This window comes from Ctenocephalides felis, unplaced genomic scaffold, assembly GCF_003426905.1.
Source record: "Ctenocephalides felis isolate EL2017-DRISC unplaced genomic scaffold, ASM342690v1 CF-g0.4_SCAFFOLD_03570, whole genome shotgun sequence".
In the NCBI taxonomy this organism is placed as follows: Eukaryota; Metazoa; Arthropoda; class Insecta; order Siphonaptera; family Pulicidae; genus Ctenocephalides; species Ctenocephalides felis.
In genome coordinates, this window is record NW_020539724.1 from 18886717 (window position 1) to 18900697 (window position 13981).

A 13981-nucleotide genomic window follows, 5' to 3' on the forward strand; every position below is an offset into this window, starting at 1 on the left:
AATTTTATTTTGGCAACGTGAAAAATATGGCAAGTCGAAAGCATTATAACATTAAAATTATATGCATTTAGTAATAACTAATAAGAGAATATCTAGTAAAACCTAGATTGATTGACTGAGGTATTTCCTGATGGATTAAGGGAATTGCATAATTAAAAAAATAGGATTACGTTATTATATTATAATGAAGTATTAAAAGATTAGCATATCTTTTGTTTTTGTTAAAATATAATATAGATGACTACGAAATGTATTACTAGAATGGGTTCTAGCGAATCAATTCAACATACAATTATAAGTGCTAGTATTCTACATTCTACAAAATTTTATTCTAACTTCTTGATATATTGAAACAATATAGATTTATGAAATTATAATATAATACAAAATACTATTTTCTATAAATCGTATTTTCAGTATTAAGGGATTAAAACAAATTAATTTATTTTTCATATGATTTTTTTTTTAATTTTTATAAATTTTAAAGATTTAAGATATTTTGTTTTGGCAAATTAAAACTATTTTTACTTTAACTTCAATTTTTTTCAGCATCATCATGTAAATATCGAGTTAATATATAGCCCATTAGAGAAGTTCGAGAAAGTTCCTTTTTCGTTCTATTTGTAGTCATAATTAATTACCTTTCGAATATTTTTATTCAATAAAAAGGTTGTTTAAAATTTATTCATTTAACGTCATTTAAATGCTTTTTGGCTGTTGAATTTAATAAAATGTTAGGAACAAAATATGTATATGAGGTACACCACCAAAATAAAAAAATCGACAAAGCTTTATTTCTCAAATAAAAATCTGTATTGCAACTACAGTTCTATTTATAAGGATAAGTTTTTTTTTAATCATAAAAAAATGGCAAAACCGTATCCAATCTCCCCTACCCAACTTAAATTATGAAGACTTTAAATTTTTTTAACCCAATTTCTATAGTGGTTCGTGCATTTTTCGAAACAGAGCAAATTATGGATTCCAATTAAGTCCGAAATAGTGGATACTAATGTACACGAAAAGTTTAATTAAACTTGATATAAATAAACGTAGAGATAGTGTTATATGAACATAAGTATGTAAAATTATAGTTACTGGCAAAAAGAAAGTGGAGATTTAAAGTAGGTCTTGCACTTGTAGGTTTTACAGGCGCTTTTGTTTGTTCATACCTACACACATCCATATATAAATTAGTAATATATAGATGAATTATTTTTATCTATATCGCTTTTTTGCCAGTTATAAATTTTTATTAAAAAAAACATTTTTTCTAAACTACTATTGTTTCGAAAAGTTTATTTTTTCTCCGATCTTCAGCAACTCTCAGCAGCCTCAGAATATATTTAATTTATTAAAGTGAAAAAAAAAGGATAATATAACTGATAATTATTAATATAATAAAAAAGTAAGTATTATAATATAGATAATTATTGTTTGTAAGTATTTTTTGTTTCGAAATTCTCAGTAGAATAGTAAAATATAAATTTTCAAACTAAAAACAACAAGTTTTTAACAAAGCGAATTTAGATTTGAATTGCTTTTTTTTAACTATTATCAGATTTTATGCAAATATGATATGCATATAAAATTAAATAGAATACTATTTTATTAGTTTATTAAATTTAATTTTTAGCAAAGGTTGCATTTTTGTTAATTTAGTTTGATTTCTAACTTTGTTATCAAACATAAGTCATAATTTAATAAACATTTCGTCAAATATTTTTTGATTTATTTATAAATAACCTTAGGTGTCCGGCACTCGGGGACTACCCCTAATAAAAAACATTATCAAATAAATTGGATGCTGTGAAATTGTGTGACGGCATAATACTTGCTCCTTACTAAATTCATGTTCTGTACCATTGGCAAGTAAATATGAAGTTTGTCAATCAATCATACTATAATTTGTAATACTCTAGTAATTTGATTTAAAATCATTTACCAATCATTTAAAATCATTTTAACAATTCATGTTTGTTATTTACCTGTACCAATTTTTTCTTTACTACATATTTAGTTAAAATTGGATTATCCGCAAAGAACGCAAAACTTGCGCTCTCACAACACAACTTTCTTTGTGCAATTAAGGCCACGTACGTAAGTTTTCGCAAATCTCTGCGATATTTTTAAAATTGCAGAAAAAGAGATTCGAATAAAGTAAAGTGAGATATATTATCATATAAAATAATCAAAATATAAACAACATCTGCAAATGTATTGCCAATCGTAATAAAGAATTCAAGTGGATCAAATAATCTCATTCCTCTTCTATATTAAAAGAGATTTTGAGCCAAATATTGATATTTGCTCATAAGAAATAGGGTCAATACTTAATAAATATATTATTACATTTGTTACTGATATTGGATATTGGCATATTGACATTTATTTTGATGTCTGAGCTCTAGAAGAAATAATATTTGTTCTCTTTCTGTGAATTTATTTTATACTCAATTTTTACTACTGGACCTACTACCTAAAATTACCCGACCGAAGTGAAATTGAATAGTTAGTAGTTATTTATAATCTTATATATAAAATTCTTCTATACGGGTGTATGATTTGATACTTCTCCTAAACGGTTATTCGGATTTTGATGAATCTTTTTAGAGTTTGTCAAAGAAATTTTTTAAGATTTAATGAACAATAAAACTATAGTAATATTGTAGAAATAAATGACAAAAATTACAAAAACAACACTTATTATTGTTTGACATTGAAAACATTTGAACTGTCATCTGCTAGAAATGTCAATTCACTTGAAATTTGAATTTAGCTGAAATTATGAGCTTAGATAATATTAGAATATAATATACAAGAAAAATGTAATGTCTACATTATTATTGCCGAAAAGCAACTGAGATGTGCCAGAAATTAAAATAATATACGATACAGTCAACAAGTATATATTTGGCAGATGGAATTATATAATTCAGTTTAATAAATAAAGCAACAAGACCAACATTGCATATACATTATCTTTTTAAACTTACGCATGCCGCATTTTGGTTTACTTTACTAAATTATTTAACAATAAAACAATATTTCTACTTGAAAAAAAAAAGATTTAGAATGTGTCAAAAATTCATTTGTTTGGCATTGGATATGGAATAATTAGCAAGTTGATCTTAGATTGAAGAGTGCTCATATAAACTATATTTTACAAATTAATTCACCTAAGAATTAAACATAAACAATAATGTTTATTAAATTATTAGTAAGAAAAATATACTTTAGAAATTGTAATTGGTAAAAAGCAACTAATTCGTACGAGATTATGAAAATTATAGACTAAATTATTGAAGCAATTATGTTAAATAGTAAAATCAAGTGTGATATGTTCCTTTAAGGCAAATACTATATTATTTTTTCTGAATTTCTTATACTGCTAATACCATAAATAAATTACAAATTACTGCTAAGACCATAAATAAATTACAAAGGCAGGACATAAAATAGGATATTAAAAAGTATGGGATAGGATATTAAAAAATTTGGAACTTATGAATTGTAGATGTGGGTACAGTCTACATTCATTTGATAAAAACAATATCAATTTGGATAAAAATCTTGGGGTATGAATAAATTCGGTAATAGGGATAATTTTTGTTGAAGTAACATAAAATAAGTAAGATTCTAATAAGAATACGACTGGTCGATTGCATAGTGACATATTCTTACCTTGAGTATTTTTAAAACTATTGCAACTCTTAAGAAATCGATCCCAGCCAAATTTTAAAATTAATTGAAAAAAACATTGTTAGTGTAAATAATTATATCTGTTTCCAACTATGTCCAACCAGCATAATTAATCCATTAGGATTTTCCAGTATGGTTGTCCTAACATATTAAAATTTATGGGGAGACTTAAAATAAGGATTAAGACTGCTATAGAAAATAAAGGGACGCCAGTAAGTTTAAAAAGAGAATAAATGAATGAATGGGTTGTGAATTAATGAGACAAACATTAAATGTTCTAAAGTTTCAATTATGGTGCTACAAAGGGGGAAGGCAGAATTTCTATGGCGCCCCCATGGGAAAATATAGTTCAACGAACTCAAAATAGAAAAAATGGGATAAGTTGTAGATATTTTCGATGAATTGTAGTTAAATAAATAGTAAGTGGCATTGTGCCTTAAGGTAAATTGCTGGAACTTCCCGTAGCGTAATGGAATATTCAAAGAATATTAAATGTTTTCAAATATTTTATTATAAATACGGTAACTTACATTCTTTGTATGTTATAGTCACAAAAATTGCAAGGTTAAAATTATTTATTTCAGGTATATTTTCAAAACTTGATTTCCTTTTTCTGCACTCTTTGCTTCGTATCTCTGAAATGGATAGACCAGTTTTTGCCAAAAACTAATCAGCACGTTTCCCCATCAGTAGGAATCGAATGTTTTTCAAATAATTCTAATCGATTGATTCATACGCCCGAAATCGTGGACGAAAAGTTGTATCTACACATACAGACACACATTCATTTTTTGTAAGGTATGCCAAAATGTTCTGAAATCTTTCAAACGCAAAGATATGGTAAAAATTTCTAACTACTAAGAATTGATATTCAGCTATTTAGGTAAAATGTTAAGCTGTTTATTTCGAAAAAATAACCACAACGATTTTCAATTGCATTCTTTCAAGTATACTTATAATATATGTAATTGTATAAATTAAATTGGTTTATTTACCAAAATTAATTTAATTCGCTTCGGGGTCTAAAAATGTATTTTCTTTAAATGTTAACGTAAACTGCAATCAATAGCTACTACGCAACACCTAGGAACGTGCATAAGTGCATGTACAGATTCTGATTAGACCCCCACGCGGGGCAAAATTCTAAACTTTTGACGATTTTTTATAATTCAACCGCTTGTCATAGACCTATAATATTTTAGTAAGTTATTTTAGACTATGATCTCTAACGTTATAAAAAGTTTCATCAAGATCGTCGAAAAAATTCAACGTAATTACAAAGAAACATCTCGGCCCGGTTGGATTTCCAACCAATATTTTTCGAATGGTTTTTGAAATTTTAAAATAGGTTCAAAATTGTAGGATAAAACGTGAACGAAAAATTTTACACTTTGCTACTAATTACAAAGAAACGGCTCGACTGATCGTAGCACAACATTTATAAACGTTAGACATTATCGAGTTTTATGGAATGAAATTGAAATTTTTGAACTCGGGCCAGAGGTTTTTAGGAAATCGTCGACAAAAAGTCAAAAATCGGCTCACATACACACACAAATACCTACTATTTCCAAATTTGGTCTTATTCGATACAGAATGACTTGAAACGTCGAGAAAACATAAAATTAGCAAAGGAATTAGCAACATTAGGGATTTTTTTGCGAAAACTATCTTCTCCTTCGGGAAGTTAAAAACCTGGATAAATTATACATTAAAAAACTGTAGTTGAATATTTAAAAAAAATTGTTAGGATCGATAAAAATAAATCTATAATGCTGATTAATTCAGGTTTCCAAACCTGTGGGGCGCGAGGTTCTTGCAAGAGGCCAAGAGGCACTACTATCAAAATAATATTTTTAAAAGAAAAAACAAGAACGTCGATATGTTATAAAACATAAAAGAATTATTAATTAGTTTTATGTATATTTTAATATAATATTTTATACAAATATGTAGCCTGATGAATGAATTGCCTGATGAATGAATTGTAATATCAATTAATTTATAAAGTTAGATTATTAGAAAAATTGAGGGGGGCGCAGCATAATTTTTTCAAAAAACGGGAATGCGATTAAATACGGTTGGAAGTCACTGGATTAATTGTTTAGCTATGAAATATTGTAATATCTGGATTGAAATTATAATTGAACAATCATGTGGTTCGTAATTTGTTAAATAAATATGTATATAATTTGCTAATTTTAATAATTTTGTATAATTAAAATATTTTATAATAACCGCATCAACCAATATTATTTTATGTTCTGTAAATAAATTTTAGAGCGCATTAGAAACAATGAATTGTTAACAATGGATTTTTAATTTTGATGCAGAATTATTTTTTTGAAAAATAAAATATGCAAAAAAAAAACATTTAAGAAATTTTATCGTTGTATATATATGTATTTGCCATATTGAGCCGCTAATCCTTTAAACTGCATCAAAAATCCATTACTCATAATGCACCATAATCATAATGCGACATTTTTACACGACGTCCTTCATTTTCTAATAAAATTTCCTTAAATTCAATCTTTATTCAATAATGACTTAATTAGCTCACCTTTTCCATGCGTTTACAATACCCCCATGTCCTCGCACTGTCGATTGATTTTTTCGACTTTGTTTTTGCACATTATCAAAATCCTTTAACAATACTCACACATTGACTCAAACGTCAAATACATAGGAAAATGACACACACACTGATATGAGTGGATAAACGTTTATATGATCTGTTTTACAGAACGTTAATTAAATTTATACGAAATCTTTATAATTAATTTCGATAAACACGCGAATCATAATAAATTCGAATGAATATATGATTTATACATGAACGCCCTGTAGTACAATGACGGCCATCTTGAACATTCAAGAACGTGTTGAGTCAATTTTACATGCTGCCACCTGTTAGGAAACAAATTAGATAAATTAGCGGGGAAATAGTTAATTGAATTACATTTAATTTACACACTTTTAAATTAAATTAACTTTATAACTTATAAAATTGAATCAAATTATGATCAAATTACTTATATTAATATATTTTTAGTGGCATGCCTGCCTAGTGCTGAGCTTAGTGGCGCCATCAGGTAACACGCAGCTGAAGCACCCATGTGTTTTAATATAAAATCTAATTTTTGTTCTAGGTTTATTTTAAAAAATTAATGATAATTGTGATTTGTTTTATCTAATTAGTCATAAATAGTCTAATAAAAACCTAATCCATACATTTTTGAAAAAAAAAACTCAAGCAAATCTTAGCTTACTTCAAGTATGTACTTAACTTAATTTGCTCTTATTTGGTTGGTCATTATTATGGCGTTAAATTTGTTGTTGTCAAACAATAAAGATAATTACAAAAATGGCGTCTTTGTTATAAAACTATGTATAACTTGTTGACAAATTACCTGCGAAAACAAGATGTATTTTTTTTTAATTTCAATACCGTTAGAAGTTATGGTTGTATTTCAAATTTGATATAGTAAATTTGAAAAGTGTGTGTTAATAACAAATAAGTTAATTATGACTTATTTGTGGTTGGCGCCATGGCCCCATGTGTCAAATTTAATATTCAAGTTATTACTTTACATGAACAGGTAAGTGTTACTTATAAGATTTAATGCTTTTAACACGTTATTCGCCACGATAATATCGGATTTTTACAATTTTTTTGGGAAAACGCTAATCCAGCGTTTTCCAACCTGTGGGACGCACCCCCTCAGGGGGGCACCAGGCTGATCTAAGGGAGGCGCGAACATCTGTTTCCAGAATACTATTATCGAAAATAACTCAACATTTTTGAAATAATAATAAACTAGTGGGGTGTATGGCATTGCACCTTAAGGCAAATTGCTGGAACTTCCCGTACCGTAATTAAAAATCTTAGTACGAAACCCAAAAAAATTGAGAGTCTATAACCGCTGGACCTCCTTCCCATAAATTTGAACAGTTCTTCGTTTAGTCAATATTAGTAAACTGTTATTTTGAATTATTCAAATCGGACGCTTCGTTCTCTCAAAAACTGAATCACTATTTTTGGTCCTTTTTGCCGCGTACTTTTGAAACGGCTAGACCTGCCTATGCCAAAAACTAATCAACACGTTTACTTATCAATACGGATCGAATGTTTTTTAAATGATTCAAATCGATTGATCCGTGTTCCAGAAATCGTCGACAAAAGTTTGTATCCGCACACACACGCCAAGGAAGAGATCAGCCGGAGCGTTTCTTTGTAATTAAACAAATATTTTATTATCAAAATTTTAATAGTTGCTAAATCTCAACACTATTCAAGAAACTATTCGAAAAATATTAGTTGAAAATTCTGAGTAGTTTTTGGAAGAGATCAGCCAGGGCGTTTCTTTGTAATTAAACAAACATTTTATCATCAAAATTTCAATAGTTGCTAAATCTCAACACTATTCAAGAAACTATTCGAAAAATATTAGCTGGGGATTCTGAGTAGTTTTTGGAAGAGATCAGCCAGAGCGTTTCTTTGTAATTAAACATTTTATCATCAACATTTTAATAATTGCCAAATCTCAACACTATTCAAGAAACTATTCGAAAAATATTAGTTTAGAATATTGAGTAGTTTTTGGATGAGATCAGCCAGAGCATTTCTTTGTAATTAAACAAATAATTTATCATCAAAATTTTAATATTTGCTAAATCTCTACACTATTCAAGAGACTATTCGAAAAATATTAGTTGAGAGTCCAGATTAGTTTTAGTGATATACATAAAAGCTATTGATTTTTCAATTTAATTAATATAGAATGATATATAAAATAAATAAATTTTCTATAATTTAATTTGTGGAAGCTTCGGTCCTGTTATCACAAGTTCAAAATTTAAAACCCTTCTTTAGGCAACCTGATATCAAGTAGTAATGATATCCATTTTTACTTGGAAATATAGATTGAAAATGGTTCTAAGTAGAAATTTACTTTTTGGAAATGGTGAGAAAAAAGTTACAAAATTGAAGTGTCATCACAACTGGACAGGACTATTGGGTTGCTTTGTAATAGCAATCTACAAAAAGGTGAAAAAATAATTTCTAAATATCTTTATAAAAAAACATATAGAATAAACATATAGAGTGAAAAAAATATTTTCATGAAATTTCTGTATTGCAATTAAAATTTTGCAAATAAAATCCACTGGTGGTATTTCGAAAGACACTCTGTTGAGTTCCCATAATTTTCTTCTTCAATAAAGACAATTGATTTTTATGCTCGAGTTTTTACTTATTCAAGCGGAACTAGATTTTCTCGGAAACAGTTATCCAAACTATTACGAAGAATTAGGAGAAAATATGTTTTTCCAGCATTAAAATGTTCTAGATCAGTTGTTGGCAATTGGTGACTGGAAGGCGTATAATAATAATAATATAAAGTAGGTGTAAATTAGGTCTACTGGCATGCGGAAAATAGATTCTGTTAGATAATATAAAATATTTATATTAGAAAATATTTATAAAGTATTTCAAATAGCAAGTATACCTATATAATATTTAAGATTAATAAAAGCTCTTTATTCGCATAAATATTTCGCGAAAACCTAAACTGTGAATACAAGATGGTAATTTGTATGAGCTCATATGGAACACATTTGTAGGTGACAAAATTAAAAAAAATAAAATATTCAAAAATTGATTGGTTGAATTTTATACAAAATGAAATAACTTATATTGATTTAGGGAAATTCGTAGCGCAGGTGGTATAGCCTCGACCTTACAACACAAGCTTCTGATTTCAAATACCACGACGTGTGCAACCTTATATCAAGCAGTAGCGATATAGATTTTTACTAAAAACTATATTTTCAATACAGCATTAGAGTTGATAATATCATCGTACTTCTGAAGAAAATTACTAAAATAGGTCGATTGGATTGCATTTTTAAATGCTATTAGTAGGTATTAATTTCTAAGAAATCATCGTCTATATTATGCTAATAGTTTTTGGAGTCTGTATCAAGTAGTTTTTCCATTTTTATTTTGGTTTTACCATTTATTACCATTTGTTACCAGTTTGGCAGTTTCTTCATTTATTACAATTTTTGTTTTGGTGAACTATTGACTTTTTTCAATATAGTCATGATGTTGTTTCTTACAATACAGAAATCTTTTATTTACAGTTATTATATGCATGATTAATGGATGAATTCATAAAAATATAAAGCGCTATTGAATATTTGTGATGTTCTTGATGTGGGATGTAAAAATTATGGAGTTATGTTACTCATCACTTGACACAACCTCCTACAATTATTATATAAGAAAAAATTACCGATGAAAGGATTAGTTTCAGAACGATTCTCGAAGTTTTCAATACTTTAAGAATAATTCCGTTCTTAGTTCTTTAATTTCCAATTCTTTACAAATAATATCCATGTCATAACCCAATTATTTTCCATTTCTACAAGTTCATGCAACTTATCTTAAGACAAATGCCATTTACAACTAGTTATTTTATGAATAGTATTCTATAAATACAACTTTCACATAAAATCAATGATGTGCATAAAATCAACAATACTAATGTTTATAATCATGTTTTATACAATAATCATTCCGAAGAATAAATACTGGATAAAGCTTTGGTCGTGGGTAAGTGGCTATAGCCACTTTACTTGAGTCAGATGTTGTCAATTAAATAAATTTTGGCCATAATTTTATTTTTTAATTTTTATATAGTATATTTTTTTTAACTTCTTAATGAATGAATAATATCTGTAAAAATTTCAAGCTTACAGAAACAAGGGTTTTTTGCATTTTCAAACTCCTAATATATTGACTAGAAAAAGAATATATAGATATATACTTATATAGATATATAGAGCTATATACTTATATCCAAGTCAATACCATAAAATTGTAAAGTTGATTGATAAATTATATATGACCAATGTACTTATATACGTCAAAAAAATAATCAAAAAAACTCCTGGTGGATGATGATCTGCTGCACTAAACAGCCAAGGTTGTTTTAATAAATAAATAACTAGTAATTCTGCTAAAAATCACAAGTAAAAAATATTTTAGCCTTTCAGGAAAACCTTTATTCAAACAGTTCAGTATCTTGGTCACGTAAACATAAGTAACGCCATTTGAAATGAAACAAATATTTTTGCGTCAATGGATTCCAATTTGTTTTTATTATCAAAATGACTTTTTTTAAATTTCTTTGAGCTGTTTTCCAAAAACAACATCAATCAAATGATTCCTTTTGTTTCGAATAAAAAAACTGCTTTTTTTGGCGTTTCCATTACATTCACCAGCATATCGGGCAGTATAGTTGCCATTTTAGCTCAAATATTATCTTTTATCATTCTATATGGATCTTTTATCATTCTATATGGACTTTTTCATAAAGACATTTAGAAATTATTTTTTCACATTTCAGCAACCCAATAGTTGTCCTTTCCAGATGTTTTTTTTTGTAATTGATTTTTTTTTAACTTTTTCTATTTAATTCCAAAAATAATATTTCTACTTAGAACCATCTTTGGCCTTCGGCTTGTTGGCATAAATTTTGCTCTTCAAAAATTCTCACAAAAAGAAATCTAGCGGTATATATATATATATATATATATATATATTGCTTATATATATATATATATATATATATATATATATATATATATAAGCAATAGCTTTCGATATTACCTTTTGAAAAATCTATTACTTTTTACAGTAACTCGGTTAAATCATTCATGCGTATAGTTATGCAGATTTTAGACGAATCGCTACAGAATCTTTTTTATACAAATAAAATGAAGCATACAGTTTTATGATTTTATTTCACGGTATTTCAAGTCAATCTATAAAGGGTTGAACAAGGAGTATGACATACAAACAACTTAGGCAAATCTTTGAGAATTTAAGCAATTTTTATCAAGATAAGTTATAAATGAATCCATAAGTTATAAACCATGTATATTACCAGTTCCATCTTGAAAACTAATTGGTTTGGTATTTAGCCTTGAGGCAAATTACATGAACTTCCCGATATGTGTAAATAATCGACTTGATCAAAAAAATGTGTAAATAATATACTTCATCAATCCTACTTTAAAAAAAACGATAATAATTTTAGCAAAGTTTGACGAATTTTTAAAATTAAACTACTTGTTGTAAGGACGTAATATTACAGTAAGTTCTATAAGACCATGATGTATATCGCCGAAAAAAGTTCCATGAAAAACGGCTTAAATTTTCTTTTAACAGTTAATTACAAGAAAACGGCTCGGTAGATTTTCACCTAAAATTAATCAGTACCATTCCCATCTAATATCTTTCGAACAGTTTTTGATTTTTCAAAATCGGTTCGGTAGGATGAGCTTAAATGTGGACGAAAATGTAACACTTTTTTTCAACATTTAATTACAAGAAAACGGCTCGGTAGATTTTCACCTAAAATTAATCAGCATCATTCCCAAATGATATCTTTCGAACAGTTTTTGATTTTTCAAAATCGGTTCGGTAGGATGAGCTTAAATGTGGACGAAAATGTAACACTTTTTTTCAACATTTAATTACAAGAAAACGGCTCGGTAGATTTTCACCTAAAATTAATCAGCATCAGTCCCAAATGATATCTTTCGAACAGTTTTTGATTTTTCAAAATCGGTTCGGTAGGATGAGCTTAAATGTGGACGAAAATGTAACACTTTTTTTCAACATTTAATTACAAGAAAACGGCTCGGTAGATTTTCACCTAAAATTAATCAGCATCATTCCCAAATGATATCTTTCGAACAGTTTTTGATTTTTCAAAATCGGTTCGGTAGGATGAGCTTAAATGTGGACGAAAATTTAACACTTTTTTTCAACATTTAATTACAAGAAAACGGCTCGGTAGATTTTCACCTAAAATTAATCAGCATCATTCCCAAATGATATCTTTCGAACAGTTTTTGATTTTTCAAAATCGGTTCGGTAGGATGAGCTTAAATGTGGGCGAAAATTTAACACTTTTTTTCAACATTTAATTACAAGAAAACGGCTCGGTAGATTTTCACCTAAAATTAATCAGCATCATTCCCAAATGATATCTTTCGAACAGTTTTTGATTTTTCAAAATCGGTTCGGTAGGATGAGCTTAAATGTGGACGAAAATGTAACACTTTTTTTCAACATTTAATTACAAGAAAACGGCTCGGTAGATTTTCACCTAAAATTAATCAGCATCAGTCCCAAATGATATCTTTCGAACAGTTTTTGATTTTTCAAAATCGGTTCGGTAGGATGAGCTTAAATGTGGACGAAAATGTAACACTTTTTTCAACATTTAATTACAAGAAAACGGCTCGGTAGATTTTCACCTAAAATTAATCAGCATCATTCCCAAATGATATCTTTCGAACAGTTTTTGATTTTTCAAAATCGGTTCGGTAGGATGAGCTTAAATGTGGACGAAAATTTAACACTTTTTTTCAACATTTAATTACAAGAAAACGGCTCGGTAGATTTTCACCTAAAATTAATCAGCATCATTCCCAAATGATATCTTTCGAACAGTTTTTGATTTTTCAAAATCGGTTCGGTAGGATGAGCTTAAATGTGGACGAAAATTTAACACTTTTTTTCAACAGTTAATTACAAGAAAACGGCTCGGTAGATTTTCACCTAAAATTAATCAGCATCATTCCCAAATGATATCTGTCGAACAGTTTTTGATTTTTCAAAATCGGTTCGGTAGGATGAGCTTAAATGTGGACGAAAATTCAACACTTTTTTTCAACATTTAATTACAAGAAAACGGCTCGGTAGATTTTCACCTAAAATTAATCAGCATCATTCCCAAATGATATCTTTCGAACAGTTTTTGATTTTTCAAAATCGGTTCGGTAGGATGAGCTTAAATGTGGACGAAAATTTAACACTTTTTTTCAACAGTTAATTACAAGAAAACGGCTCGGTAGATTTTCACCTAAAATTAATCAGCATCATTCCCAAATGTTATCTTTCGAACAGTTTTTGATTTTTCAAAATCGGTTCGGTAGGATGAGCTTAAATGTGAACAAAATTTAACAATTTTTTTCAACATTTAATTACAAGAAAACGGCTCGGTAGATTTTCACCTAAAATTAATCAGCATCATTCCCAACTAATATCTTTCGAACAGTTTTTGATTTTTTAAAATCGGTTCGGTAGGATGAGCTTAAATGTGGACGAAAAGTTCAACACTTTTTTTCAAATTACAAAGAAACGGCTTGGCAGATCGTTGCACAAAGCTGACAAACGATAGTCCTCACCGAAATACAT

The 13981-nt window shown here is 28.1% G+C and overlaps 2 protein-coding genes across 2 annotated transcripts in view; one reads left to right on the forward strand and one right to left on the reverse strand.

The window, feature by feature from the left end:
- Positions 1–6540, reverse strand: part of LOC113382763 — a 246683-nt gene extending 240143 nt beyond the window's left edge. The window contains exon 1 of the mRNA XM_026620993.1: positions 6266–6540. The gene's annotated coding sequence lies outside the window, so the exon portion shown is untranslated. The remainder of the gene's footprint in view (positions 1–6265) is intronic.
- The window catches only part of LOC113383529 (protein kinase shaggy-like), a 419230-nt gene that overhangs the window by 255518 nt on the left and 149731 nt on the right, over positions 1–13981 (forward strand).